General features: G+C 33.4%; 1 pseudogene; it reads right to left on the bottom strand.

Moving 5' to 3' along the window:
* Positions 1 to 829: 829 nt before the first annotated feature.
* Positions 830 to 25,185, bottom strand: LOC142612064 (7-deoxyloganetin glucosyltransferase-like; annotated as a pseudogene).
* Between the last annotated feature and the right edge of the window lie 2,109 nt (positions 25,186 to 27,294).

The following is a 27,294-nucleotide window of genomic DNA, read 5'->3' on the forward strand; positions in this document are numbered from 1 at the left end:
AGTGTAAAATTGGAATCGAGTGTACTGCAGGATTTACTGTGTAAATCTGCCTGGCTCGATCAATTGAAAATTAGATCGAAGCTCATGCAGATTGTTTTTTTTCAAAATTTTCTAACTTAGCCCAAGCCCTTTTTACATGTAGGGTTTTATGTTTTGTCTTAAGTATAAAAGGAAAAACCCTAGCCACATTTTAAGGTGGCTCTTTATGCTGTGTGTGTGAATCTCTTGTGAGATCTAGAGGTGTTTGCCTTCATATACATTTAGGGTTATCAAGGTCTAGATTAATGTCAAGAGCTTGGTAATCAATTCAGTTGCAGATTCAAGAGCTTAAAGTTATACAAGCGGGAGTGCTTGTGCTTGCTGAGAATCCAAGAAAGAAGTATTTTGTGGACTCGGAGTTGTCACGTGGTCGTGCTAGTAAGTTTCCTACTCGAGGTAGCAATAGAATGTTAGTGGTCTAAGTCGCTATTGTGTAAACTTCAATTCTTTCATAGTAGATTTGTTTTACCTTGAGGATAGCTAGGTTAAATCCTCCCTAGGTTTTTTACCGGTTTGGTTTTCATTGGTTATCATATTGTTGTATTATTTATTTTCCGCACTGTTTCAATGATATGATTTATCTGTGTTAACCTAGATCTGCATAATTTACCTAAGTTAATCACTTAGCTAAATAACTAGGTTAATCTGGTTGTGTTTAAGGGGTCTAAAAACTGTACATGCAAGATGAAGCACCTAGATACAATCTAAAGCTCCAAAGCTCAAAAAAAAAATTCCCCTTATCTCCATCGACATGTACTCCCCCTTTTTGTGATGAATTTCCAATGGGCAATCAAGACTCATCATCAAAAGGAGGTGGTGGAGGTGACCACCGGAAACTCGCCAACTCTGCACGTAAAGCCTGAAGCTTTGTGACTACATCCACCAATTGCTGACCATGAGCCACCTGAACGATCACGACAGTGTCCAATATACAATGAATGCTAGAATCATCCGAAGTAGAAGGTGGAGGATCAACAGTAGTTTGATCAACAAACTCCTCAGCATGTGGGATCACCTGAAGAAAGAGGAGGAGGAGGAGGAGGTGCAACGCCCGAAGAAGACTCAACTTTAAGGCGTTTAGAGCTCTCTCTCATCTGAGTAGCTCTCTGCCGAAGGAAGGTGGCACCTATGGGAGCTATAATGTGTACGGGCTCAGATGCAGGAAAATCCTCTAATCCTAAGTGTAACAAAATCCGATGTATGAAAACAGGGAAGAAAAGACCATGTGACCTAGAACTACTCCTATGAACCTCAACCAAGGATCGAATGAAAAGTGTAGGAAAACTCATAGGAGCATCTGTCACAAGAGCATACAAAAACGCACAACGCTCAATAGGAATGGTGTGTAAATGAGAAATAGTCCGGATGGAATGACAAGAAATCGGAAAAAACAAATAATTGAGCTTAGTAAGCTCATGAGAGGTGACATGAGGATCAGTACCCCATTGAATGGTAGTACCAGTGATGAGGGACATGATGTCGTCTAGAGGAGGAGACTCAGAATAGGGATAAACTGGCTGTTATACCAAAGGTACACCAAGATTAGAGGCCACTACCTGAGGAGTAATGGTATACTCTTCTCCTCTTATCCAACTCTTCACAAACTGAATGCTGGATGAAGTGGAGTGAATAGAGAGGTTTGAATAGAACTCTCTGATCAGAATAACCGGAGGAGGATGATCTATATCAGAAAGAGGCAACTAACCCCTACGATTAAAGTTCCTACAAATCTTAGAATCCAACTCATCTAAAATCACTTTTCTTTTGGTCCACACCTTCCTATATATATTTAGCTTCTCAAAGGTTTCTTGGTTTTTCTCAGTTAGAAACCTATCACTCTCAAAGGCTAGAGAAGAAAAGGTGGTGGTCCTATGAGCTCTAGTCTTCCTAACCATGATGCTAAGAGATTGGAAAGGATAGACAAAGGAGAACCAAAAAGAACAAAAACCATAGAAAAACCAAGGGCAGATTGTATTAGGCGGAGATAGAGCACAAAAATATAGAAATGACCAATCTGTATGATACATGAACAAAATAACCACATGATGCATGCTCTAATGCATTGAGAATAGTCCAATTAGACTTAAAAAAAAATTGACTTGAACATAGAGTTTTAATACAAAAACCCGAAATTTTGAAAACCCACTTTCAAAAATTGAACCAAATTGAGTAATTAACCATTATACTAGATAGAAAGCATCATATAATGATATAATCAATCAATTTCACAAGTCAATTTCATCAATTTTAGTCCAATTGGACAAAATCCCCAATTTCTTAAACTTTCAAGCCCTAGAATTTCAAAATTTTCCCAAATCACAAAATTAATCAAATTAATGCAAGGGAATCATGTTAATAGCATGCAAGGACAAAAACCCATTAAACAAACTTGATTAAAAACAACTGATTTGAACAAAAATCCCAAAATCCCTAGGTTCGAAATTTCCAACTAAAATGCATGAAATATGTGATTTGAATAAAAAAACAAAAGGTAAAAGAGACTTACAATCACTTGAAGACAAAAAACCTTGAAGATTTGAGGCAAAAAATGACAAAAATTGCTTTAGGTTGGATCGGTCGAGAAAAATAGAGTGAGGAGTGTTTGAAAAGATTTGAATAAGTGAAGAACACATGAGAAACAATCCCTTTTAAAAAACACTCAGACCGATTTTCGATCGGTCGAAAAATACCTTCAATCGATCGAAAAACATATTCGATTGATCCAGCATCAATCGAGCAGCGATAGAGCCAGGCATATCTAAACCTAATTTTTTTTATCGCATTTTCGATTGTCGAGCAACAGATTCGGTCGATCGAAAATCTCAAAAATTCAATTTTTTTTTTTAAAATCAGAGCATTTTAATGCAAAAACACCTCAAAGCACATTGTTTAATGAATTTAATGCATAAGTATGAGATAAAAAGTTTTTCAAAAACCCTTGAATTTAAGCCAGATCTTCTAAAAGCAAGATTTTCAATCAATTTGTCCTCAAATCTCAAACTTTAAAACACATTTTGCATTAAAATCAAGGAGTTTTTAATCTTGGATGGCCACAACAAGATCACACACAATATCATGTACTAAGTTTAACAAAGAGTAACTTATGTAGTGTGTGCAACTAGCAAAAGCTTGAAATACATGTGAGGTGGTATGTAGATAGTAATCAATCACAATTTCTACAAAATTCATCACGTAAATTTGAAAGAGACTATTACTTAAAGGGTTACATCATATAACTTCCACATCTCTTAGAAAAAAAGCTTGCAATCATGTAAGTTTCTTATTTTGCCTCATAATGTACACATCAATTTTATTTGATTTGGAAATTATTAGAATAGTCAAGATAATGTACACACTAATTTTATTTTATTTTGAATTAATTATAGCCCAATAATGTACATTCCAATTTTAGCATTAATCCGAGGCTACACCTTATGTTCTTTGCTGCACTTTCTCGAGCACAAAATCTTTTGATATACACTAAGGTGTTCATGATTAGCTAGTAAACAGTGGTGAGATAGTTATTTATGCCTTTCTCATTAAGTTTAAGTCCAACAATCATAAGCACGTGACTTCAAGATTAAGATCAAATGATCAAAAACTATAAAGGTTTAAAGCCTTTACCAATTCACTAATAAGTACCATAGAATCTTATGCTTGAGGCACATGTACTATTGGCTTATTTGCTCACTTAGCAGCTTGCAACTTGAAACTTGAAACAGTTTGAACGAATGTACCTAGACTTTCCACAAAAATGACAAACCCATGCAGGTCTATCATACAACTTATCCTTAGGAGAGTTAGGAGTTTTAGGCTTAGAGTCTTTGAGATCAACCCTAATCTTCCTAGGAGGTGTAACTTCTACTGTGTACATTTTTAGACCCCTTAAACACAACCAAATTAACCTAGTTATTTAGCTAAGTGATTAACTTAGGTAAATTATGCAGATCTAGGTCAACACATATAAATCATATTATTGTAAAGTGCAGAAAATAAAAAACACAACAATATGACAACCCAGGCAAACCAAACCAGTAAAAAACTTGAGGAGGATTTAACCTAGCTATCCTCAAGGTAAAATCAAATCCACTATGAAAGAATTGAAGTTTACACAATAGCGACTTAGACCACTAACATCCTATTGCTACATCGAGTAGGAAACTTACTACCATGACCATGTGACAACTCTGAATCCACGGACTACTTCTTTCTTGAATTACCAGCAAGCACAAGCACTCCTGCTTGTATATCTTTAAACTCTTGAATCTGCAATTGAATTGATCACCAAGCTCTTGACATCAATCTAGATCTTGATAACCCTAAGTGTATGTGAAGACAAACACATTTAGATCTCACAAAAGATGCGCATACACAACATAAAGAGCATCCTTAGAGAGCTTTTGGGTACAAAACCCTAGATCTACAAAAGAGGCACAAGATTCACTCTAATCTCTCTAAAAAACTTTGAAAACCCTCTCTCGGGTTAGCTTAAAATGTCCTTTAAATAGTAGAAAAAATGGCTCGTGATTTGGGCTTCAAATGACCAAGTTATGGTCATTTTACGTTTGCTAATTTTTACTGATATGCAACTTTCAACTGATCGAATCTAATTTCTGATCGATCGAGCACTGTAGCAATTGAATAGTAATTTCCTGCAATTACTCGATTCCAAACTTAATTTAAACCAAACTTTGAGCAAGTCTAAACCTAGACTAAACGTTTTGATCATGCTTTGCCAACATTACAAATTGAAGTTTTAATACATTAGTCCCTAAGGTTTTAGAACCTAACAATCTCCCCCTTTGGCAATCCATGACAAAACACAAACTTAAACAAAATGCTCAAAGTTACAAACAAAACAACCCTTTACAAAAACATAGCCCAACACAACAAATTCAACCTAACTACTATCTATCAGTTGCAAGCGTAAACAGCAGCACGATTGAATCAACCTGTATATTCTTGTAACACTTAATAAACACATAAACGCATGTGTGGAAAGAAAGACAAAAAAACAGTAAAACAACAAGTATGCAAACTAACTCTCCCCCTAAGTTAGATACATCACAAAAAAAAATTATTTTCTGCCCCTTTCAAAAACAATTTCAACTCCCCCACGTTTCATCTAAAACTCCCCCTTTTTGTCACGTATTGACAAAGACAACTCAAATAAAGAGAAAACATATGCAACAAAAGTAATGAGAAAATAGAGAATCAAGGAAACAAATGAATCCAGCTTTATAGAGAATAGAGGCATCTCCCGTTATGAAGAGCAATAACTCATCTTATGAACAACAAAGGTTAAAAACAAGCTTCACCCCCTATAAAAATAGGAAAAGCAAAACAATTTTTGAGGAAAACTGTTTTGGGGAAAATATAGGAGGTGGGGATAAATAAAAAGGCACAAACCAAACAAAAGAAATTTGAGGATTCGCTTGAAGAAAAATATTCTATCTTTCAATATGTGCAAACTTAACACTATGTGACCCATAAACAGTTGCATAAGTAGAGAAAACTTGCACATTGATTATCCATCATATCATTTAAGAAAAATATTTTTTGCAGTTCACACATAAAAAATAGCAAATACTAAAATGTACAAAGGATTCAAAAATTAATCAATCAATTTTTAAATCATGTTGAGTACCCAATTTAACAAAGTGTATGCATGTTATATGTGAAAACAATAAGAGATATGACTGCAAAACTGCAAGATGGATACAAAAAACAATGCAATGCATGTGAATCCTAAACACAAATGATGCATGAAAAAAAAAAAGGTTGCTCAAAAATTTAAAAATTGAAAATTTTCCAATTTCGATCGGTCGAGCATCAATTGAATACCAATCGAGTCAGGTAGAAGCTAACCAAAAATTTTAACGCATTTTCGATCGGTCGAAAAACAACTTCAATCAATTGAAAATCTAGAAAACTTAAATTTTTGAAAAACAGAGCAATTTTATGCAGAAACTCCTCAAAGCACAATATTTCATGAATGAAATGCATGAATATGAGATGAAATTCTTACGAAAAATAGTTGTATAGAACCTAGATCTCCCAAAAACAAGTTTTTCAATCAATTTGTCCTCAAAATCATTGTCATTTTGCAACAAAATCAAGGCTTGTCAATCTTGGATGGCCACAACAAGATCACGCACAAGAATATGTACCAAGTTTAACAAAGACTAACTTGTGTTGTGTGTGCAACTAGCAAAATCTTGAGATACATGTGAGGTGGTATATAGATAGTAATCAATCACAATTTCTACAAAATTCATCACATAAAGTTGAAAGAGACTATCACTTAAAGAGTTACATCATATAACTCCCACATCTCCTAGAATAAAAGCTTGCAATCATGTAAGTTTCTTGAATTTGCCTCATAATATACACACCAATTTTATTTGATTGAATTTATTATAGTCCAATAATGTACACACCAATTTTATTATTTAAACCGAGGCTACACCTTATGTTCTTTTTGTGCATGTGATACACTTTCTCGAGCACAAAATCTTACGATATGCACTAAAGTGTTCATGATTGGCTAGTAAACAGTGGTGAGATGGTTATTTATGCCTTTTCCATTAAATTAAAGTCCGACAATCAAAGGCATGTGACTTCAAGATCAAGATCATGTGATCACAAATTATAAACACACAGCATGCACTACAAAGTTCAAACTAGTAAAGTGCAATAAAATAAGCTCATCTAAGCTAAACAAAGTACATAAATAAGTTATGTAAAGATAATATGGCCAGCCTTGATTTCAAAACCATGATATGTAATCCAAAACACAAAAATATTTTTGGTTTAAAAAAATTTGACCAAAAACAAAAGGCACAAATTATGCTAAATGAACAATGCAAAGCTATGCATGATAATGCTTAACTAAGCTATAGAGGGTACACAAACAAGAAATATTAATTTCTTAATTAACCCATGAGTACATGTACAAACTAGTACATACTCACACAAAATCAGAAATAGCTTAGCACTTAGTTGAGCAATACATGCTATTCAAGTTTCTCCACAGTGCCAAGCATGTTCTAAATCAAGAGAGAGATATCATAATTCAAGTAATCCTCAAAACAAAAAAAACAAGACACAAAATAAAATATTTTTGTCTTTTTGAAATTTTTCAATATTTTTGGATTTTTGAATAATCAAAACAACCTAAGAAAATAAAACAACCAAAAACTAAAAGAAAACATGTCCACAAACAATTGAAAGAATTAAATCAGGGACAAGTAAACAACACTCACCTTAGAGAATCTTTTCTCACCCATATAGCACGAGTCTTTGGCTTCGTAGGTGAAAATCCACGAGAAGTAGAGTGCATTTGAGGGATTACACCAATCTTTTAAGAAATATTGAAATCCTGCAAATTCCTTTCACAAGCCAACAAGCTTAAATTTTTCAAAAGAATATGAAACAATTTATATGGACTTATGTTAGGAGAAATATCATTACATATCGTGGATTGAAATACAGAATTTTTAAATTTCAATTTATGACAGTTAGAACGAATGTGACCGGGGGCACCACAAAAGTGACAAACAGGAACAAATCTAGGAACATCAATATTCTAACTGCAAATCTAGTCTCAGATTCAACACCACAAATGTGACAGGTAGACACAAAAACATATTTTTTTTGCACACAAGTAGTAGGTTTAGACATAGATCTAGAAATTTCAGTGTCTACATTAGAACTTTTAGCTTTGTCCAATCTAGAAAAAGAAGCCTTTTTTTATTATTATTCCTCTTGAAAGAAGGGATATAAACTTTTTCAGCTTTAGGCTTAAGAGAAACAAAAACACTTCTGTTATCAACAGCAGGCTTGGCACTAGTCAAATTTTCAATTTTAGCTTTAGATTCAACTAACTCTTACTCCAAGCTTTTCATCTTCTCATCTTGAAAGGAAATTTGATTTCTCAAATATTCATTCTTTTTATTAGATTCATCTAATCTAACAACCAATTCATCTTTTTCAATATTAGCTAATTTTAACTCTTCCTTTAAATTTCTTAGCAATTTTCAAAGATTTAGATAATTCCTTACGAAGAGTTTCGCAGGCATCAATAAAATCAATAGAAACAACAGTGTCCTTTTTATTCAAATCATCACGGTTAAAAACGGTAAGACACTTAAAATTATCCATGATAACAGGGATCAAAGATCAACTCTTAAATCAAAAGACAAAAACACTAGAGCTAACCTGCTCTAATACCACTTGTACGTTTTATGACCCCTCAAATACAATCAGATTAACCTAGTTATTTAGCTAAGTGATTAACTTAGGTAAATTATACAAATCTAGGTCAACACATATAAATCATATTATTGTAAAGTGCAAAAAATAAAGAACATAACAATATGATAACCCAGGAAAACCAAACTGGTAAAAAACTTGGGGATGATTTAACCTAGTTATCTACTATGAAAGAATTGAAGTTCACACAATAGCGACTTAGACCATTAACATCCTATTGCTACTTCGAGTAGGAAAATTACTACCACGACCACGTGACAGCTCCGAGTCCACGGACTACTTCTTTCTTAAATTCCCAGCAAACACAAACACTCCCGCTTGTATATCTTTAAGCTCTTGAATCTGCAACTGAATTGATCACCAAGCTCTTAAAATTAATCTAGATCTTGATAACCCTAAGTGTATGTGAAGAAAAACACATTTAGATCTCACAAAATATTCACACACGCAACATAAAGAGCATCCTTAGAGAGCTTTTGGGTACAAAGCCCTAGATCCACAAAAGAGGCACAAGATGCACTCTAATCTCTCTAAAAAACTATGAAACCCTCTCTAGGGTTAACTTATAATGTCCTTTAAATATTGGAAAAAATGGCTCACGATTTGGGCTTCAAACGAGCAAGTTATGGGCTTTTTACGTTTGCTGATTTTTGTTGGTCTGCGACTTTCGACTGATCGAATCTAATTTCCGATCGATCGAGCACTGTAGCAATTGAATAGTAATTTCTTACAATGACTCGATTCCAAACTTAATTTAAATCAAACTTTGAGCAAGTCTAAACCTAGACTAAATGTTTTGATTATGGTTTGCCAACATTACAAATTGAAGTTCTAATACATTCGTCCCTAAGGTCTTAGAACCTAACATACTAGTTTGATAATCTCACTCACGGGAGGCTCAGAAGAAGGAACAAAATTTGTGGAGTGAGTTTTAGAAAAAGAGATGCTTTCTACAAAACCTAGACCAGTTTTGTCTAAAGGAGACTTTTGAATACTTAACATGTGATCAAGTTTAGAACTAGTAGACCTATTTGTTTGTTCTCTAGCAACAGATAATTCTAGTTCTAAGTTCTAAACTTTTTCAAGCAACAACATGTTCTCAGTCTTCACCTTATCAAGCAATTCATTAGCATCAAACAATTTCAAGAGCAAATTTTTCTTTTTAAGTTCAAGAGAAGCAATTTTTCTATAAACCTAAATCAACATTCATAGCATCCTTTGCAGCAACCTTGCAAAGCTTATTATAGGCTTCTTGCAAATCAGCATTCTCAGAGAGTTCCCCATCAGTAAGGTTTTTATCAACCACAGCACTTTCATCAACTACGGCAGTAGTTGTGAAAGTAATGAAGTTTCCATCCTCATTACTACCAAACTCATTATCAGAAACTTCATCATCACTAAGGGTTACAGCCATAGCCTTACCCTTTGATTTCAAGAATGTAGGACATTCTGATTTCACATAACCATACCATTGACAACCAAAACATTGTTGACCCATAGAGTTATTAGAGGTTTGACCTACTTTTTCTTTAGGTTTTTCATTATTGTTCACCTTAGTGGGTTCATTCCTCCTAAAATTTATAGGTTCAACATTGTTTTTACCTCTTGCCCTTCTGTTATTGTTCCTAAGAAAATTTCTAAAGTTCTTGGCAAGGTAAGCAATCTCTGTAGCAGAGAGTTTGTCATCAAATCCATTCCCTTCAACATCATCAACTGAATTAAGAGCCATTGATTTGGATTTGTTTGTCTTCAGTAGGTCTAACTCATAGAACTGGAGAGATCCTACAAATTCATCAACAGGGATGGAGTCCATATCTTTGCTTTCAGTAATGGCAGTCACTTTAGGTCTAAAGTCCTCAGTTAAAGATCTCAGTATCTTCTTAACAATCTTAGGTTGATCATAGATTTCACCCAAATTATAAGCAGAATTAACAATGTCATTAAGCTTAGCATAAAATTCATAAAAACTTTCATCATCAGACATCCTAATGCTTTCAAATCTAGATGTTAACTGTTGCAATCTATTGATCTTAACTGCCTTGTGCCTTCATGCACAGTTTGGAGAATATTCCAAGCAGTATGAGTAACCTCAACATTAGAGATTCTCTTGAATTCCTCTATAGAAACCAGCATTAAAAATAGAATTCATGACTTTACTATTAAAAGTGGCTACTTCTTTCTGAGAAGTTTACCACTCGCTAACTGGAGTAGTGGGCTTCTCTCATCCGTACTCAACGGAATTCCAGACTCTCTCATCGATGGATTTCAGGAAAGTTTTCATCTTTACTTTCCAGTAGGCATAGTTATTCCCATCAAAGTGAGGTGGGATCACAAGAGAGTGACCGTGTTCCATGACAGCAGGGGTCAAGGATCAACTCTTAGATCGAAAGATATAAATACAAGAGCTAACCTGCTCTGATACCACTTGTATGTTTTTAGACCCCTTAAAACACAAGTTGTTTAAATTAGTTATTTAGCCAAGTGATTAACTTAGCCAAGTGATTAATCTAGGTTAACACAAGTAAATCATATCATGCAAAGCAGTGCGAAAAAGTAAATAACACACGATATGATAACCGAGGAAAACCAAACCGGTAAAAAACCTAGGAAGGATTTAACCTAGCTATCCTCAAGGTAAAACAAGATTTACTATGAAAGAATTGAAGTTTTCCAATAGTGACTTAGACCACTAACATCCTATTGCTACCTCGAGTAGAAAACTTACTACCACGACCACGTGACAGTTCCCTCAATTGTTCACATTCTAGATTTCAGAATTGGAATGATTGTGTTACTCGCTAATGGAGAAATAAGCCACATCACTTCCCAATGAAAACTTCAAAGTCACTGTAACTGAGATATGCTCTTCCACCCTGTTCTGTTTCTTCTCTACAACTCCATACACACAAGGTCAGAATAGCGTGGTTAATTTTTCTCTTTCCGATACTCTCTCTGATGATTTGGCCCATTTTTTACTGTTTCCAGGTTCCGTTCCAAACCAACAGACAGAGGAAAAAAGAAAATCCAAAAGGAAGTGCAAAAAAAAAAAAAAAAAAAAGTAAAAATTGAAAAATTTGTTCATTCTCTGCCCTGTCAACAAACTCTTCAGAAGCTATCCCATTCCTTCTCTGAAACAACAGACAATTCAGAAGGTAAGCATGCTCTTTTTATTTTATTTTATTTTATTAAGATCTGATTTCTTCGATTGTTGTATTGGTTAGATTTTATTTTTGTTTGGCAGATTTTTGTTAGGTTTGCACTTTCTTTGTTTGCCTTTAGTGTAGATTTATTGATGATTTCTCTCAAAATGAAATTATGGTTTCACTAGAATTATTTACTGCATTTTTTAACAGAAACAAACAGATAGATAACAAAGATTTTGTTTTGCCACATTACTCAATCAAGGTTTAAGGTTTGGCTACCTTTTCCCCTAATCTCCCATTTATTTTGTCAATTTCTTGAGTTCTGTTTTGTTCAATTGTTGTATTGATTAAATTTTGTTTTTTTTTGGTAGATTTTTGTTAGGTTTGTGCTTTTTTTGCTTAGCCCCTAAAATTTTAATTGATTTATGCTTTGTGCAGATCTATGTTTCGTTGAATCGTTCTCAAAAGCAAAAAAAATGTTGATTACTAAAAGTACAATTATTTATTATTTTTTTAAGTAAAATTATTGGATTTTTTTATTTTAATTACTAAGTTTTTGCATATTGAACCGCATTTTCTCTGATTGTTTTGCACCTTCTGGCTTAATTTATGTGGTATCATTCTATTTTAATAGATTAGTCCGTAAAATTGTTGGAAATTTGGAATTGCTTTAATTTATTTGTTTTCCCTTTTTCCAATGGCCTTATAGAACGTTAGAATTCTCCTCAAATTTTTGTTCACTATGCTTTGTAATCAATTTGACTTATTTGTGTATGTGAGGTTTTACTCAATTTCAAGCCAGTTTTGCATATTTAGTTTGTGGTCTCTAGCATAGTGTTTCATGTACTGTAACTGTTGATTTTTATTATTCACATAATTTTCATATGTGCATGCACCCACCCTTTGGTGTTAGTTCTTAATTTTTATTGAGAATTTCGCCTCGCAGCCCAATGAAGAGATAAAAAGAAGGCAGTGGGCTGATCTTCTATAGATGAGTAATGGAATTCTCAGGGATATGCTTTAGCAATACAACATTTTGAATCAAAAGAAAGGGTCACATATTAGGATTTACTTGCTCATTTATTATATTTGTCATTTGCTCTATTAAGTCTGACTAATTAATTCTTGCAATATTTAAAATACCTTGAATTGCTCAAATGTATTTTTTTATTGAGATCCATGGAGGAGTGTACCAACTATAGGTTTCACAGTAGTAACTTTTTGTAATACAGTTTCTAGAATTTCGAAGACCACTATTTTATGAGCTTATGATTTACAAATACTGTTAGGTTCTAAGAACTTTAGATTTAAATGTATTAGAACACTAATTTGTAATGTTGGCAAACCATAATCAAAAAGTTTTAGTCTTGTTTAGACTGCTTAAAGTATGTGTCTTATATGTAAAGTTGGAATCGAGTTGCTGCAGAATTTATTGTGCAATTCTGCCTGGCTCGATCGATCGAGAATTAGACTCAATTGATCGAAAGTCGTGTAGATTGTTTTTCTGCAGATTTTTTCAACTCAGCCCAAGCCCATTAAGGATTAGAATTTCAGATCTACTTCTCCCACTATATAGAGGAAACCCTAAACATGGTTTTAAAGGCTTCTAAGAGAAAGAAGAGTGTGCCTCTTTTTGTATCTAGGGTTTGTACTCAAAAGCTCTCTAGAGTCTTTTTTGTTGTTGATGCTATGTGTGTGAATCTTCTGTAAGATCTAGAGGTGTTTGCCTTTGCACATACTTAGGGTTATCAAGGATCAAGATTATGTCAAGAACTTGATGATCATTCAGTTGCTGCATTAAGAGTTTAAAGATATATAAGTGGAAGTGCTTGTGCTTGCTGGGAATCCAAGAAGGAAGTAGTCTGTGGACTAGGAGCTATCACGTGGTTGTGGTAGTAAATTTCCTACTTGAAGTAGCAATAGGATGTTAGTGGTCTAAGTCGTTATTGTGTAAACTTCAATTTCTTCATAGTGGATTCAGTTTTACTGTGCAATTCTACCTAGCTCGATCGATTGAAAATTAGACTCGACTGATTGAAAGTCGTGCAAATTGTTTTTCTGCAGATTTTTCCAACTCAGCCCAAGCCCATTAAGTGTTAGGGTTTCAGATCTACTTCTCCCATTATATAAAGGAAACCCTAAGCACATTTTTAAAGGCTTCTAAGAGAGAGAAGAGTGTGCCACTTTTTGTATCTAGGGTTTGTACCCAAAAACTCTCTAGAGTCTTTTTTGTTGTTGATGCTGTGTGTGTGAATCTTCTGTAAGATCTAGAGGTGTTTGCTTTTGCATATACTTAGGGTTATCAAGGATCAAGATTATGTCAAGAACTTGATGATCATTCAGTTGTTGCATTAAGAGCTTAAAGATATACAAATGGAAGTTCTTGTGCTTGCTGGGAAGCCAAGAAGGAAGTAGTCCGTGGACTCGGAGCTGTCACGTGGTTGTGGTAGTAAGTTTCCTACTCGAGGTAGCAATAGGATGTTAGTGGTCTAAGTCGCTGTTGTGTAAACTTCAATTTCTTCATAGTGGATTCAGTTTTACTTTGAAGATAGCTAGGTTAAATCCTCCCCAGGTTTTTTACCGGTTTGGTTTTCTTGGGTCATCATATCATTGTGTTCTTTATATTTCTGCTGCTTTGCATGATATGATATATTTGTGTTAACCTAGATTTGCATAATTTACCTAAGTTAAGGGGTCTAAAAACGTACAAATACTATAATGAAATGCAAGACTAACCTACTAGGGAAAGCTTACAACAAACCGATACATTATCTACATAAACTTGCTAGAATTATAATCTTAACTTCAATGTTTGTGACTAGACTAGCACATGAGATACCTAATACATCAATTAAATAATCCCGTGCATTGTGCGGGTTAAAGACTATTAGTATAATAGCAGTGTTGTTAATAGAATCAAATTTTGTTGCTCCAAATTTTCTTATCAATTTATTTTCTTGCCAATTATAGTCTGCATGGTCCACCAATATTACTGAAGAATGTGGCCTCCATGATACCTAGAAGGTAGAAACACTGTATTATTGTTCTAAATTCCTAATACACACATTGGTTAAATAAAATATTTTGTAATTACCCAAGTTCTATTAGACTTGGTTTCTGTTAATTTTTATTGCTCAGGCTATTAGGCTCAATTTATTGGCAGGATTTTTTATTTATTTTAATGGTGTTGTTGCTAGCTTTGCTTATTTTGTTTATTCATTAGTTTTTATTTTATATGTCTCAGTGTTTTGGATTTGAGTACTTATAGATGATTTACTTTTATTTATTTATTTTATGAATAGATGATTATATAATAATGGGTGGAAAGTTTCATGAATTCCATAACGTGGGTGTGCTTTCAAATTTTGATGTAAAGCTTAATAAATTTGAGGAACCTTTGTGTAATCAATCTTGATTCTTGTTGTCGAAATTAGAAATTGTTATCAACTTCCTTTCAATGACTATTTTTGACTTTTTTCTGTAGTCTCTCTTACACTATCCCCCTATTTTTACTATCCCTTATTGAGTACTTATATACGAAATAGGACATATAATTATTTTAGTGTTATTAAACTCCAATTTGGTTTTATTAGACATTCAGATTTCTTGCTGTTCACTGCAAATAAACCTGCCATATTTTGTGTTTTCAATGATATTTTTATTCTCATGTGCTATTGTAGATTTATCACTGCTTTATTTAGGATATTTGTGTCACATTTAGTTTGGTTTTGTTTGGAGTATTTGGATTAATTGGTTTGGGGTATTTGTCAATGATGTAATTTACCATTTTCTACCATCATCAATTCAGCCCACTTTTTTACTGTTTGCATGTTCCGTTCCAATCCAACAAACAGAGGGAAAAAGAAAACCAATAGCATCTCTTACAATCTAACCCATTTTGGCTTAGAATAGAAAAAAAGAGAGAGGTTATTATGCATTCTAGAACAGCCGCTAAAGAGAGAGAAATCTCAGGGTCAACGAGTTTTTTTTGTCCAGCACATATATATATATATATTTATAGAGAGAGAGAGAGAGAGAGAGAGAGAGAGAGAAATCTGAAGGACGCTGCCAATGTCAGGCCAGCCTCCTGCACCGTAAGATTCTAAAATTTCAATGATGGGGGTTATTCAACAATGAAATGGGCCACAATAGCTTTTATTGGTAAAGCTAATATAGGGTCCGTTCGGATAGAACTTATTGCTGAAAACTGAAAACTGAAAACTGAAAACACTGTAGCAAAATAATTTTTAAATGTGTAAATAGTACTGCGAGACCCATTTTTAATAAAAAATTGCTAAAAACGTACATGAACAGTGCGCGCACAGTGCGCGTTGTCCCCCCCCGGCAGCAGAAAAAAAAAAAAAAATCAAAACGCAAAACGCAAAACGTGAAAACGTGTATCCAAACTCCACCATAATCTTCGAATCCTACAATATATGTTTCGATGCTTGCTGCTATGTCTATGGTGTTACTAAATGGGACCTGATATGAATTTTTGGGTTTCTTTGAATGCAGATGAAAATTTGCATTGTTCTATATATGTTATTTTGGTATTCTATCTATTTATTGCATTCCACCTGTTCGATGAAATCCCTTTTAGACTTAATTAGTGATGATTGGATTCAATTTTTCCCATCCTCATACCATGATAAATCTAAATGATTTATATTTTTATGAACAATGAATTTGAACAAAAAATTTCAAGGATGAAGTCTAGAAAAGATGGGAACATGTTTATAGGCTTTAATATTTTCACCCAAATGAATTTAAATATATTTTATTGTATTGTTATGTTAAATTGATGGTATTTTGAATATGTTAAATGTTCCCGCACTTTGTGCGGGTTAAATGCTAGTTAGTAATAATGCAAGAGTAATCATTCAAAGTGAAAAGTGAATAAAAGGAGTGTAGAGTGTAGACACAAAGGGATACCTTTTGGAAGAAATGTCCACGTAGCTAACTTGTCCTCTATACCAGACACAATAGGATCCTACAAAAGAATGATAAGAATGAAAAACTTGTACCTATTATAGACAGCAAAATATGAGGTAATTGATGGAAAAGTAAGCAATCAAGTATGACTTTTAAACACAAGGGAAAAAAAGAACTAAAGAAAGCACAATCAAGTAGACCCACAACCAAAAACTATATCAATAGCAAGGTTTAAGACTGTATTTCACCCAAAATGAGTCCTTTAGGTTCTTTGGCATAAAAGAACTCACAAAAGGAGCACATAATTTTGACCATTATCAACTAAACCAAAATTATCAAAGTTATTTTGTGGTTATTTGCTCCCATTTTGGAACCAAATTTAAAATAAATAAATAAAATGTTAAGAGAAGCTTGAAATGCTGACAATTATAATGCAATAATATTAACAAAGTAGAAAGACAATAACATTTACTTCATAAGAAACCCACAACATGACTAAACATTGCCAAACAAGGAGGAGGAAGATAGCATATATGCTATTTGTATATAAAATATTTAGAGAGAACTTAGATTCAGAAGTTATGTTTAAATGACTCAAATAAAGTATCAAAGGACAGAGAAATCCTAAAGATACTACAAATTTTACTACATAAAGTCTTACAAATTGATGATATATCACCAATCACAAAAAAGAAAAGTAAACTTTTGAAGTGGCATCAATAACATTCATTGTCATTGTCATTGTCATTGTCACATCAGAATGTAAACTTTTGCAGTAAAATTGGTGGTAGCATATGCAAAGATTTACACTTTATAAAGTATGTGGATTTGAAATAAGGGTCCAGTTAAGACATATCATCAAGTTAATTAACCAATTAACAAATCATATAATCTCTGGCTTCAACTCAAGTACTCAACAAATCATATTTATTATAGCACAGTTGCTGTATTGTTATATTTGTTCTAAAATGCCACAACAAAAGAAAAACGGTGTATTAATTTAGATTCAAATGTAATTAGTTTGACACAATTTATAACAACTATAAAAAATCATGCCTACAATTGAAAAAGACACATTTTACAAAAACCCAGAGATATAACCACAACACCACCAATCGATTTACCAAAACCCCCCATCAAAACCCTAAGCACATTTAAACTCATTAATAATAATCATTGCAGCATGTATAAGACAACAAAAATCTCATTAATGAGAAAATAACACAAACATAACCATATAGCAAGAAATACTTTAAACTATCATCATTGCAGCATATAAAAGACAACAAAATTCTCATCTTGATAAGTAAATTTACTACTTTTAAGAAAGTTTCAACAAAATAATCAAAATCCCACATAAAACACAACCTAATATTACCCATAATCAGAAAAAATATCAGAGGAGAGCAATGTACCCGTAATCAACGGCGGCAAGTACGGTAAGGGTTCGATGGAAGTAACGACAACTGATTGAAGAGGGTGAGGGAGACTAGATAGGGAGAGTGAGACTGATGGAGAGTGGGGGAGAGTGGGGAAGACTGATCGCAGAGCAGAGAGCGAGGGAGAGTGTAGAGGGAGAGTGATGGCAAAGAGCAAGGGAGAGTGTACAGGGAGAGAGTGAATAGGCGTTGTGAGATGTTAGGGGTTCAAATTGTTAAGACAAACTCGATTCTGTACTTAATGAGTTATGCATGTTCACATGGGCTTTTTTTTATTGGAAAAAGCCACGTCTGCTTCGCCAGCATGACACAATGCTCAGACTAACTCGAGCATATGAATATCGAGTTTCTTAGTTACTCGCTTATAGGATAATCGAGTTTGATATTAAACTCGACCCTTTTAATGTCGAGTTTCAAAACAGGGGTATTTCCATAAATAGTTTAAGAAAATGGGCAAAATGTTGGAAAGTTTGTGAGAAATGGGCAAATGCCCATTTTGGCCACACTTTGATTGTATCTTATAATGTGACCTAGTTTTTCAATCTTGCTATGTCGTGATAATTTTGGCTACAAAGTCAATGTTTGAATGGTAAATGAGACAAGAGTAAGAAACAAAGATTGAGGGCCAGCCCATTTAGCATTTAGCAAAGTTTTTGGATCACAAAATTAGATTCCGTAAACACGTAAAACAATCCAGAAAGGTAAAGAATTTAACATTTTCCTAGCCTCTCCAATAATTGGATTCAGTCTTCGAGTGAGAGCTGCGAACAAATGGAACTTTGTAGTGGTAGTATCTGTACGTTTTTAGACCCTTTAAAACACAATTGGATTAACCTAGCTAATAAGCCAAGTTATTACTTAGTCCAAATTTCAGATCTAGGTTAACACAATCATATAATCATATCAATGTAAAGTGCGGAATATAAAAAATACAAAGATATGATGACCTAGGAAAACCAAACCAGTAAAAAACCTGGGGAGGATTTAACCTAGCCATTCTCAAGATAAACTTGAATCCACTATGAAAGAATCGAAGTTTGTACAATAGCGATTTAGACCACTAACATCCTATTGCAAGCTCCGAGACCACGGACTCCTTCTTTCTTGGATTCTCCAGCAAATACAAGCACTCTCGCTTGTATATCGTTAAGCTCTTAATGCACCAACTGAATGGTCACCAAGTTCTTGACATAATCTTGATTCTTGATAACCCTAAGTATATATGAAGGCAAACACCTCTAGATCTTACAAGAGATTCACACATACAGCATAAACAAAATGACTCTAGAGAGCTTTTGGGTACAAACCCTAGATACAAAAAGAGGCACACTCTTCTCTCTCTTAGAAGCTTTAAAAACGTGCTTAGGGTTTCCTTTATATAGTGAGAGAAGTAGATCTGAAACCCTAATCCTTAATGGGCTTGAACTACTATTTGGACCGACTTAAAATTCTCCAAAAAAATTCCTGATCCATGATTCTCGATCGATCGAGTCTATTCTTCGATCGATTGAGCCATGCAGAAATAGAACAGTAATTTCCTGCAACTACTCGATTCCAAACTTACATTAAACCAAACTTTGAGTAAGTGTAAATCTAGACTAAATGTTTTGATCATGGTTTGCCAACACAATACACATTGAAGTTCTAATACATTAGTCCCTAAGGTCTTAAAACTTAATAGTATCACATTTAAGGCAGCACAAAATTCTCTTCCCCTGACATTGTGTATGTGTGCATATGCATTTTCGTTGGGCAATGCTAGAAACAACAAAAAGTCACAAAATTTTCATAACATTCTTAAATTAATATGCCACATCATTACTCATTTTCGTTACATCTTATAAATATATTTATATTTTTTAATCCAATTATATTCTTTTTTTCGAGGTAAAGCGATAGAATCCAATCATTTTCATTAGAAGGGAGATTTTTTTAAGAATGGAGCATTGAAAATTTGAAACCTAAACTTCGCCATTTGAAATATTAAAAAGCGTTTAAAATATTAAGAAGAGTTGACTAAAACTGTCATTTCCAAAATCTAACTCTTTCGTGACACTTTCGGCTATGAATCCCGCCATTTGATATTCAAAGCCGGCCTTTTGACATTTTCAATTTGGAAATTTTATATCCAACATCATTGCACGCAACACTCTTTGTTTTATTGCGAAGAAGTAAAACTTCAATTTGATTCATTAAATAAGCCATAATGAATCTTAGCTCATTAAGACTCAATGTAATTATATAATACAATATTTACATATTCATTTTATTGTAACTAGTTTGTAACCCCATACATATGCATAGATACACTTAAAGATATACAATAAAATGCATAATATAATTCCTAAAATATATAATTTAAATACTATTGATAGTCATTTTTATATTTTATTAACTCTTTACAAAATTTTGTAAAGATATTATTATGTATAAAATATAAATTGTCCATGTTTTTTTATTATTATTGTGAAGCACTTTTTTTTACTATTCATTTATTCTAAACTCTTTGGTTTTTGTAGTTAATAATTCACTTAGATGAATATTTATGATGTGATCCCACATTTGATTCTAAAATTAAAAAATAAAACTCTTTAGGAATAAATAATTTAGGACACATGGAGTAAAATTAGAACTCTAATTTGGAATTTTGATTTGAATTTCTCTCAATTTCACCTATTATTATATATATAGATTGTTAGATTAAATGAATAAATTCATCATTTATTAACAATTTAAGTTTTTAAGATAATCAATAATTTAACATCATATCATGGTAATTCTTGTTACCACCTCACTTCCCATTTAAATTTTCACTTCTTGCGCTCTCACTTAATGGCACTTCAAGTGGCCCGTGAGTGAAGGGGGGAGTTAAATTAAATGAATATATTCAACTTATCCCTTTGGAAGAATTGGTAAAGCCTACTCAATAGCAGCTCAGGTGACCCACACATGAAGAAAGAGTGTTAGATTAAATGAATAAATTCATTTTAAACTTTTGGAAAAACTGGTAATTTAACAATCATAAATCTTCAACAAATATAAAAACTATGATAAAAAATATATATTTATTTAACAAGGTCATAATATAAATTGAAAAAAATTATAATTTCTATCATCTAATTTTTATTCTTAACAAAAAATAAATAAATAGTAAAACCATTTCCTATGTTATAGTTTTTATATCCGTTGTACCAAACACGCTTGATAAAAAACGGATACCTTTTCAATTTTTTTACTTTTCCACCCTTTTATATATTTTATCCTACCTGCCAAATTAAGCAAGATTTAATTTTTAAGTCACTTTATAAAAAACAAAAAAAAACATTTATTCTTCAAGAGCACTTTAGTGACAAATCATTCAAGTTAATGGATGAAGAACCAAATGAGCTAGTGGCCTCTTCGGCTAATTTTTTCCACTCCATAACCTTTTTTTTCATTTTCTTTCCCATATCTCCTCCCATCAACTCTTTCACAATCTTCTCTACTTTCTCTCTCCTAAAATCATAATCAATCTCCATGCCATTGCTTCATTTGTTGCAAGTATACTTGCAATTTGTTTGTTGATCCCCAAAGAATGGCCTACAAAGCATAGGCACTCTTGCACACACACTTTCAATGGTTGAATTCCACTCACAATGTGCTAAGAAGCCTCCAATCAAGGGGTGGTTCAGCACTTCCTCTTGAGGGCACCAACTAACTATTAGACATCTTTCTTTAGTTTCTAACTTGAACTGAGGTGGCAATATTGTTGATTCACTGACAACTAAATCAGGCCAAATAAACCACAAAAACATGTGCTTACTATTTGCAAGCCCCCAACCAAACTCAACCAACTACGGTGGTGTCATGATAGCTATGTTGCCAAAATTCACATAAATCACTAAGTTGGGTGCCTTAGAGTTAAGTAAACGAAGGGACTCAATTTCTTCCTCTTATAAACTATACCCAATTGATTTCAAAGGATCATTGGGTAAATGATTGAGTAGTTGTTGGAGAGGGCCAATGGCATACACACGAGGAAATATGGTGGAAAGAGCATCCAAAACCTCTTACTCTAACAAGCCAAATGTGTGAATAACAATTCTTGAGGCCATAGGAGCTCTATTTACCATTTCAAGTAAATATTTATAGAAAATATTATTTGGATTTATGATTCGAATAAAGCTTAGGAGATCTTTCAAATGAATGCCTCTCATACATGGAATCCAATCTATAATTGTGTCCAAATACCCATTAGTTAAATAGTTTTCATCTGCAAAACCAAAAAACAAAAAATAGTGTTGTTAACTTAAAAACTTGTTTTAATCATAAATGACAATAGCTTTCAAGGCTTTTGCATTTTTTGTTATAACTTTAAGTGGTATAAGACCTTTATCCATAAGAGAAGGAAAATTCGTGATAACCATTAAGCTATAGGCAAAGATAGAGGAGAACATTATAATTACGGTTTCGAGTTCTTGAGCAGCAATAATGGTGAATTGCATTCAAATATCTAAGATAATGCAAGTCACTAGAGGAGCGTTTGAAGTTTCACTATTGAGTTTTAAAAGGAGTTCAAAAAAGGGAGCCAAGAAGTTTTTCATAATGGAAGCACAAAGAGAAGCGACGTCTTGGGTGGCGATAGAATTCCATGGAGGGAGGCTATCTGGAATGGTTTCAAATTGGAAGTCACGTAAGCCATCCAAGGAGTTTGAACCTCTAGATGCCAGAAAATGTTGGTGGTTGAACTCAGTGTTGTGGGCGCAGCAGTTTTCTCCTTAAGGAAAGGGGAGTACGCCTCAACCAAGTGGACCGGGGTGGAGAAAAGATGGGTTCGCCTCCTAGATTAGGTCTAGGAACCATAAATATAACACCCTTAGGTGGAATGACTGATCTTACTACCAGAGTATGGGTTCGGAGTTTTGGTATGGGGATGGGAAGGTGTTAGGGACTCAACCCCACCTAACCCGTGGGTTGACTTCTAGTCATTGTGTCTTATGTCTTAATCTCATTAATAGCTCATTCAATATTTTTATCTATACTCACACAAACATTAGCATACATCTAGCAATCAATCATCCCAAAACCCTAACATACATCTATCATGGCAACTCACATCAAGCCTAGCATATATCTATCATGCTTATCATATTATCTTATCCAAGGCAGCAAACAACAAGATATCACAAAGGCAGAAACATAAACATGGCAACATCAAAGAAACATGTGATTGCATTCTCAACATCAAGTACACATCATCCAACCAAGCATGTTCAACTCCTCATTAAGTATATCCAATGCATGTTCATATGGATGCATGACTTACCTTACTGCATCTTAGCACCTATGCATCAATGAATGGATATATGAATGCATGTTCATGGTATTAAAGCAAGAAAAGAAAAAGAAAACCCTAATCTAGCATGTTAAAGGCAAACAAACAATTAAATAGAGGAACAGAGACTCAAAAACATAAAAAGGAGCCAAAACAGAGGCATGTGACACAGGGAAATAAAGAAAAAGAGGCTAAAAAACTCAGATTAGGGTTTCTGAGCTGAAGTATGCATGCACATACATGAGCTTGCGTATGCAGGCTAGTTGTATGCATACGCATACTTCAAGCCTACGTGTGCATACAGAATTATGCGTGCGTAGACATGCCTATAGAAACCCTAACCTAGAAGAAACTCATAAACACAAAAACAAAGCCAAAACAAAAACTAAGGAATCTAACAACCTAACATGCTTTAAAACGTGAAAACTACATAAACCTAAACTAAAAAAGCATATTAAAACATATCAAACATAATTAAAAACATCAAACAAACAAATATAATGAATGGAGAAACTATATCAAGAAAAACATGTGAATCATATTAAACAAAGTGGGAAACTATGGAAAATAAGCTCACCTTTCTTTAAAATCATAGATTTGAAGTTGTTTAACCGACCCCTCAGTGGCTACAACACAAAGATTAGATTGAGGACAAGAATAATCAAAAGAATACAATAGTTTAGATAATCACAACTCAAGAACAAACTTTAATTGAAAAAGGTTTTTGAGAAATCAATTTTGAAAAATAGTTTCTGCCTTAGAACTAACTAAAGAGAGGTTTTTAATTTGTAAAAAAACATGCTAAGGGGTTGTGTGTGTGTTTTAGAAAAGAGAATTAGGGTTTTAAAGAAGATGGAGGGAGAAAATGGGCTTTTGCCCTTTTTTTTTTAACTTTCCAGCAAAATGCCCTCATTTCTCAAACTATTTAGAGAAATGCCCCTGTTTTGAAACTCGATTTTCTAAAAATTGAGTTCTAATTTAAAATTCAATTTTTGGATAATCTAGTTATAGCGAACTAAAAAAAAAACATTTCTGGAACTTGAGTTCCATTCAAGGAACTCAAGTTTCATGAACTCGAGTTCCATGTGAAGTACTCGAGTTCATGGAACTTGAGTTCCTTGAAAAAATTCAAGTGGAACTTGAGTTCCATGAACTCGAGTACTTTATATGGAACTCAAGTTCCAAAAAAAAAAAATCTAATTCCACGTTCACTATAACTCGACATTCCAAAAATCGAGTTATACATTTAAAACTCGATTTTTTAGAAAATTGAGTTTCAAAATAGGGGCATTTCACTAATTTGTTTTAGACAAGAGGTATTTTGCTGGAAATTTTGTGAGAAAGGGGTAAAAGCCCATTTTGGCCAAAGATGGAGGCTAAAAAATAACTCTCCCTAGCTAGGGTTTTGATTGAAGACATAAAATGATTATTTATAAGTTAACATTATAGTTTTTGAGGTTTTTTAATTGTCTTTGGACGTTCCAAGGGTCTATGGGCCAGCCCACCGGACAACATTAAAGCATGATGTTTTGGGCCCTTAAAATGAAGTTTTAAAACCCAAAAAATCGGACTGCCCAGTTGGCCCAATTTCAAATTGTCATAACTTATTTGATATAAGTCCAAATGTGGCAAAATTTATGTTTAAATTGAAGCCCAAGATGTCTACTTTCCAATGAAAGAAACGTTACTTACAAATTCTTTGTGGATCCAAAATTATGGTAAAAACAGTGAACAAAGGTCATTTTTCAATATCGATTTCAAAGTGATTTGAGCACTTTTGAGTTGTGATTACTTCCAAACTATTGTAAACTCTTTAATTACCCTTGGTTGACATATCTCAAGCTCATCATTGGAGCCGGGAACCAAAATTTATTAACAAATACAAAATACAATGTCTACAAATGTTGACAAAGGTTATGTGAAAACCTTTATGCATACGGTGGAGAAGCTTTGAAAACTTTAGCATTGCCTTTATGTGGCTTTGAATTGGGAATGGAGTACAAACTGCATGAGGCTTATCAGCTACTAACGTGCTGGAATCCATTTCTTTTCTTTCTTTTCTTTCTTTTGAAGACTCTCTTTGAGTGCTTGTATGCACTCTTTTAGAGTGATTTTCTCCAAGTGTTTGTTAATGCTTTGCTCTAGAAGGCCCTTTTTATAGTTTAAAATTGGGGTGCAAAAACAGTCCCTCAATAATGTAGGATTAGGTTTTACATCTTTTCTTTTGAAATATACTTCCACAAATTGTTCTTCTAGCGGCCTCCTGCACACTCATGGACCAACCTATATATGTAAACATAATTAGGCATACCGCATACGCAAGTAGGATGTAACCTATGGTATGTAGAGTTAGGGTTTTGTGTGAAAATGGTTTTGTCATATATGTTTGTGAGGGAATACGCACCCTCAATTTATCTTATATATAAAATGACCCAGTATTTTATTTTTCTTTTTTTTCTAAATTATTATTTTCATAATGACCCACTGTTTCAATCTAGCTATTTAATTGGGGACAATTTGGGCTGTGAAGCCGACCTATATATGCACTTTATTGTATCTTATAAATTAACCATTTTTTTCAATCTAGCTATTTCGTCCAAATTTGGGCCAGAAAGCTGAACTCTGGACCATCGAAATATTTTTTCCCCGTGATGGTAGGACCTCAATGTACTTATCAAAGAGGAAGATTTATTAAAAGAAAAGGTTTGGACAAAGCTTGATTGATAGGATCTCAATATATTTATCACAATAAGCAAATATATTTATCGTCCAAATGTTTTTTTTTTTTTTAAACACAAATAAATATAGATTAATCAAAATTCAATAATCAAATATGAGTTTCAAAATTGAATATGAAATTAAGAGATTTTTTTTAATCCTAAAATAAGAGATTGATGAATAGCAGGAATGAATATATACATTTTATATAAGAGAGTATAATAGTAATTAGAATCTAAAATGACATTAATTTTAATTGGATTTACAAAAGGCTATAATAAATTTGAATCTTGATTAGTAAAATTCACTTAATAACATAATTATGTGATAGGGCAAGAATATATCGACCCATTGTGATAAATTAATTGATTAATTAGCCAAGTTTATTAATTAATCAAATTAACATGTAATAAACGTGGTAGCACAAATAAATCACCAACTAAAATAAAATGCAGCGAAAATTAAAGTTGACTCGATGATCACTTAACATAATTATATGATAGGCCAATAATATATTGACTAATTGTGATGAATTAATTGATTAATTGATTAATTAGCCAAGTTTATTAATTAATCAAATTAACATGCAATAAACGTGGTAGCATAAACAAATCACCAACTAAAATAAAATACAGTGGAAATTAAAGTTGACACGATGATTTGTTTACGAATGGGGAAGACCTCTAAGGCAAAAACCCCACCAAGTGATTTTAAGGTCACCACTCCCGAAAATTCTCTATTATCACAACAAGCGATTACAAGTAAAGGAATCCAGTACTTTATACTAACCTACAGTTAAAGCCTTATCCCAATACCCAATTGGACTTGTTCTGTAGTGACAATCTCTCCTTTTAACGCACAGCTCCTAGTACGTGACTAACCAATAGATGCGTGGATCCCAGTACGCGACTTAATCACCAACTTGAGAACGATGTTGGCTGCAAAGTTTTTCAGTTCATCATATGATGAAGATCACAAAACTCCTTGGTTAGAAAACCCTACGGTGTACAAGCATGGCAACTTCTTCAAGAGAAAGATGAACTAGAGCATATGTCTCTGGTTCACAATATGCTTGTGAAAAACTTTTGCATTGATATGCATCCGTTATGACGACCCTTAAAACAATCCTTATATATGTTTAGGGTTATGAGAAAAGAAAGTCCAAACATCTATTCATGGAAATCAGAACTGAAAAACTGACTTTCTTAAATCTTGATAGATACCCTATCTATCGAACAGCTGTCGAGAATCAGGCTAGAATAGTTTTTTAAACCTCGATAGATACTAGCTATTGAGCTTTAAAATCCAACACTTCATCACTTGATTCTTGGACAAATTTGCATGGCTTTAACACTTGAACTTGAAACCTTGTTCCTTGAAGTATTAAACACATCCTAAATCTACCCAATTACATGTAAAGTGTGTTTTGTCAGAG

The sequence above is a fragment of the Castanea sativa genome, chromosome 10, assembly GCF_040712315.1.
Source record: "Castanea sativa cultivar Marrone di Chiusa Pesio chromosome 10, ASM4071231v1".
Taxonomy (NCBI): domain Eukaryota; kingdom Viridiplantae; phylum Streptophyta; class Magnoliopsida; order Fagales; family Fagaceae; genus Castanea; species Castanea sativa.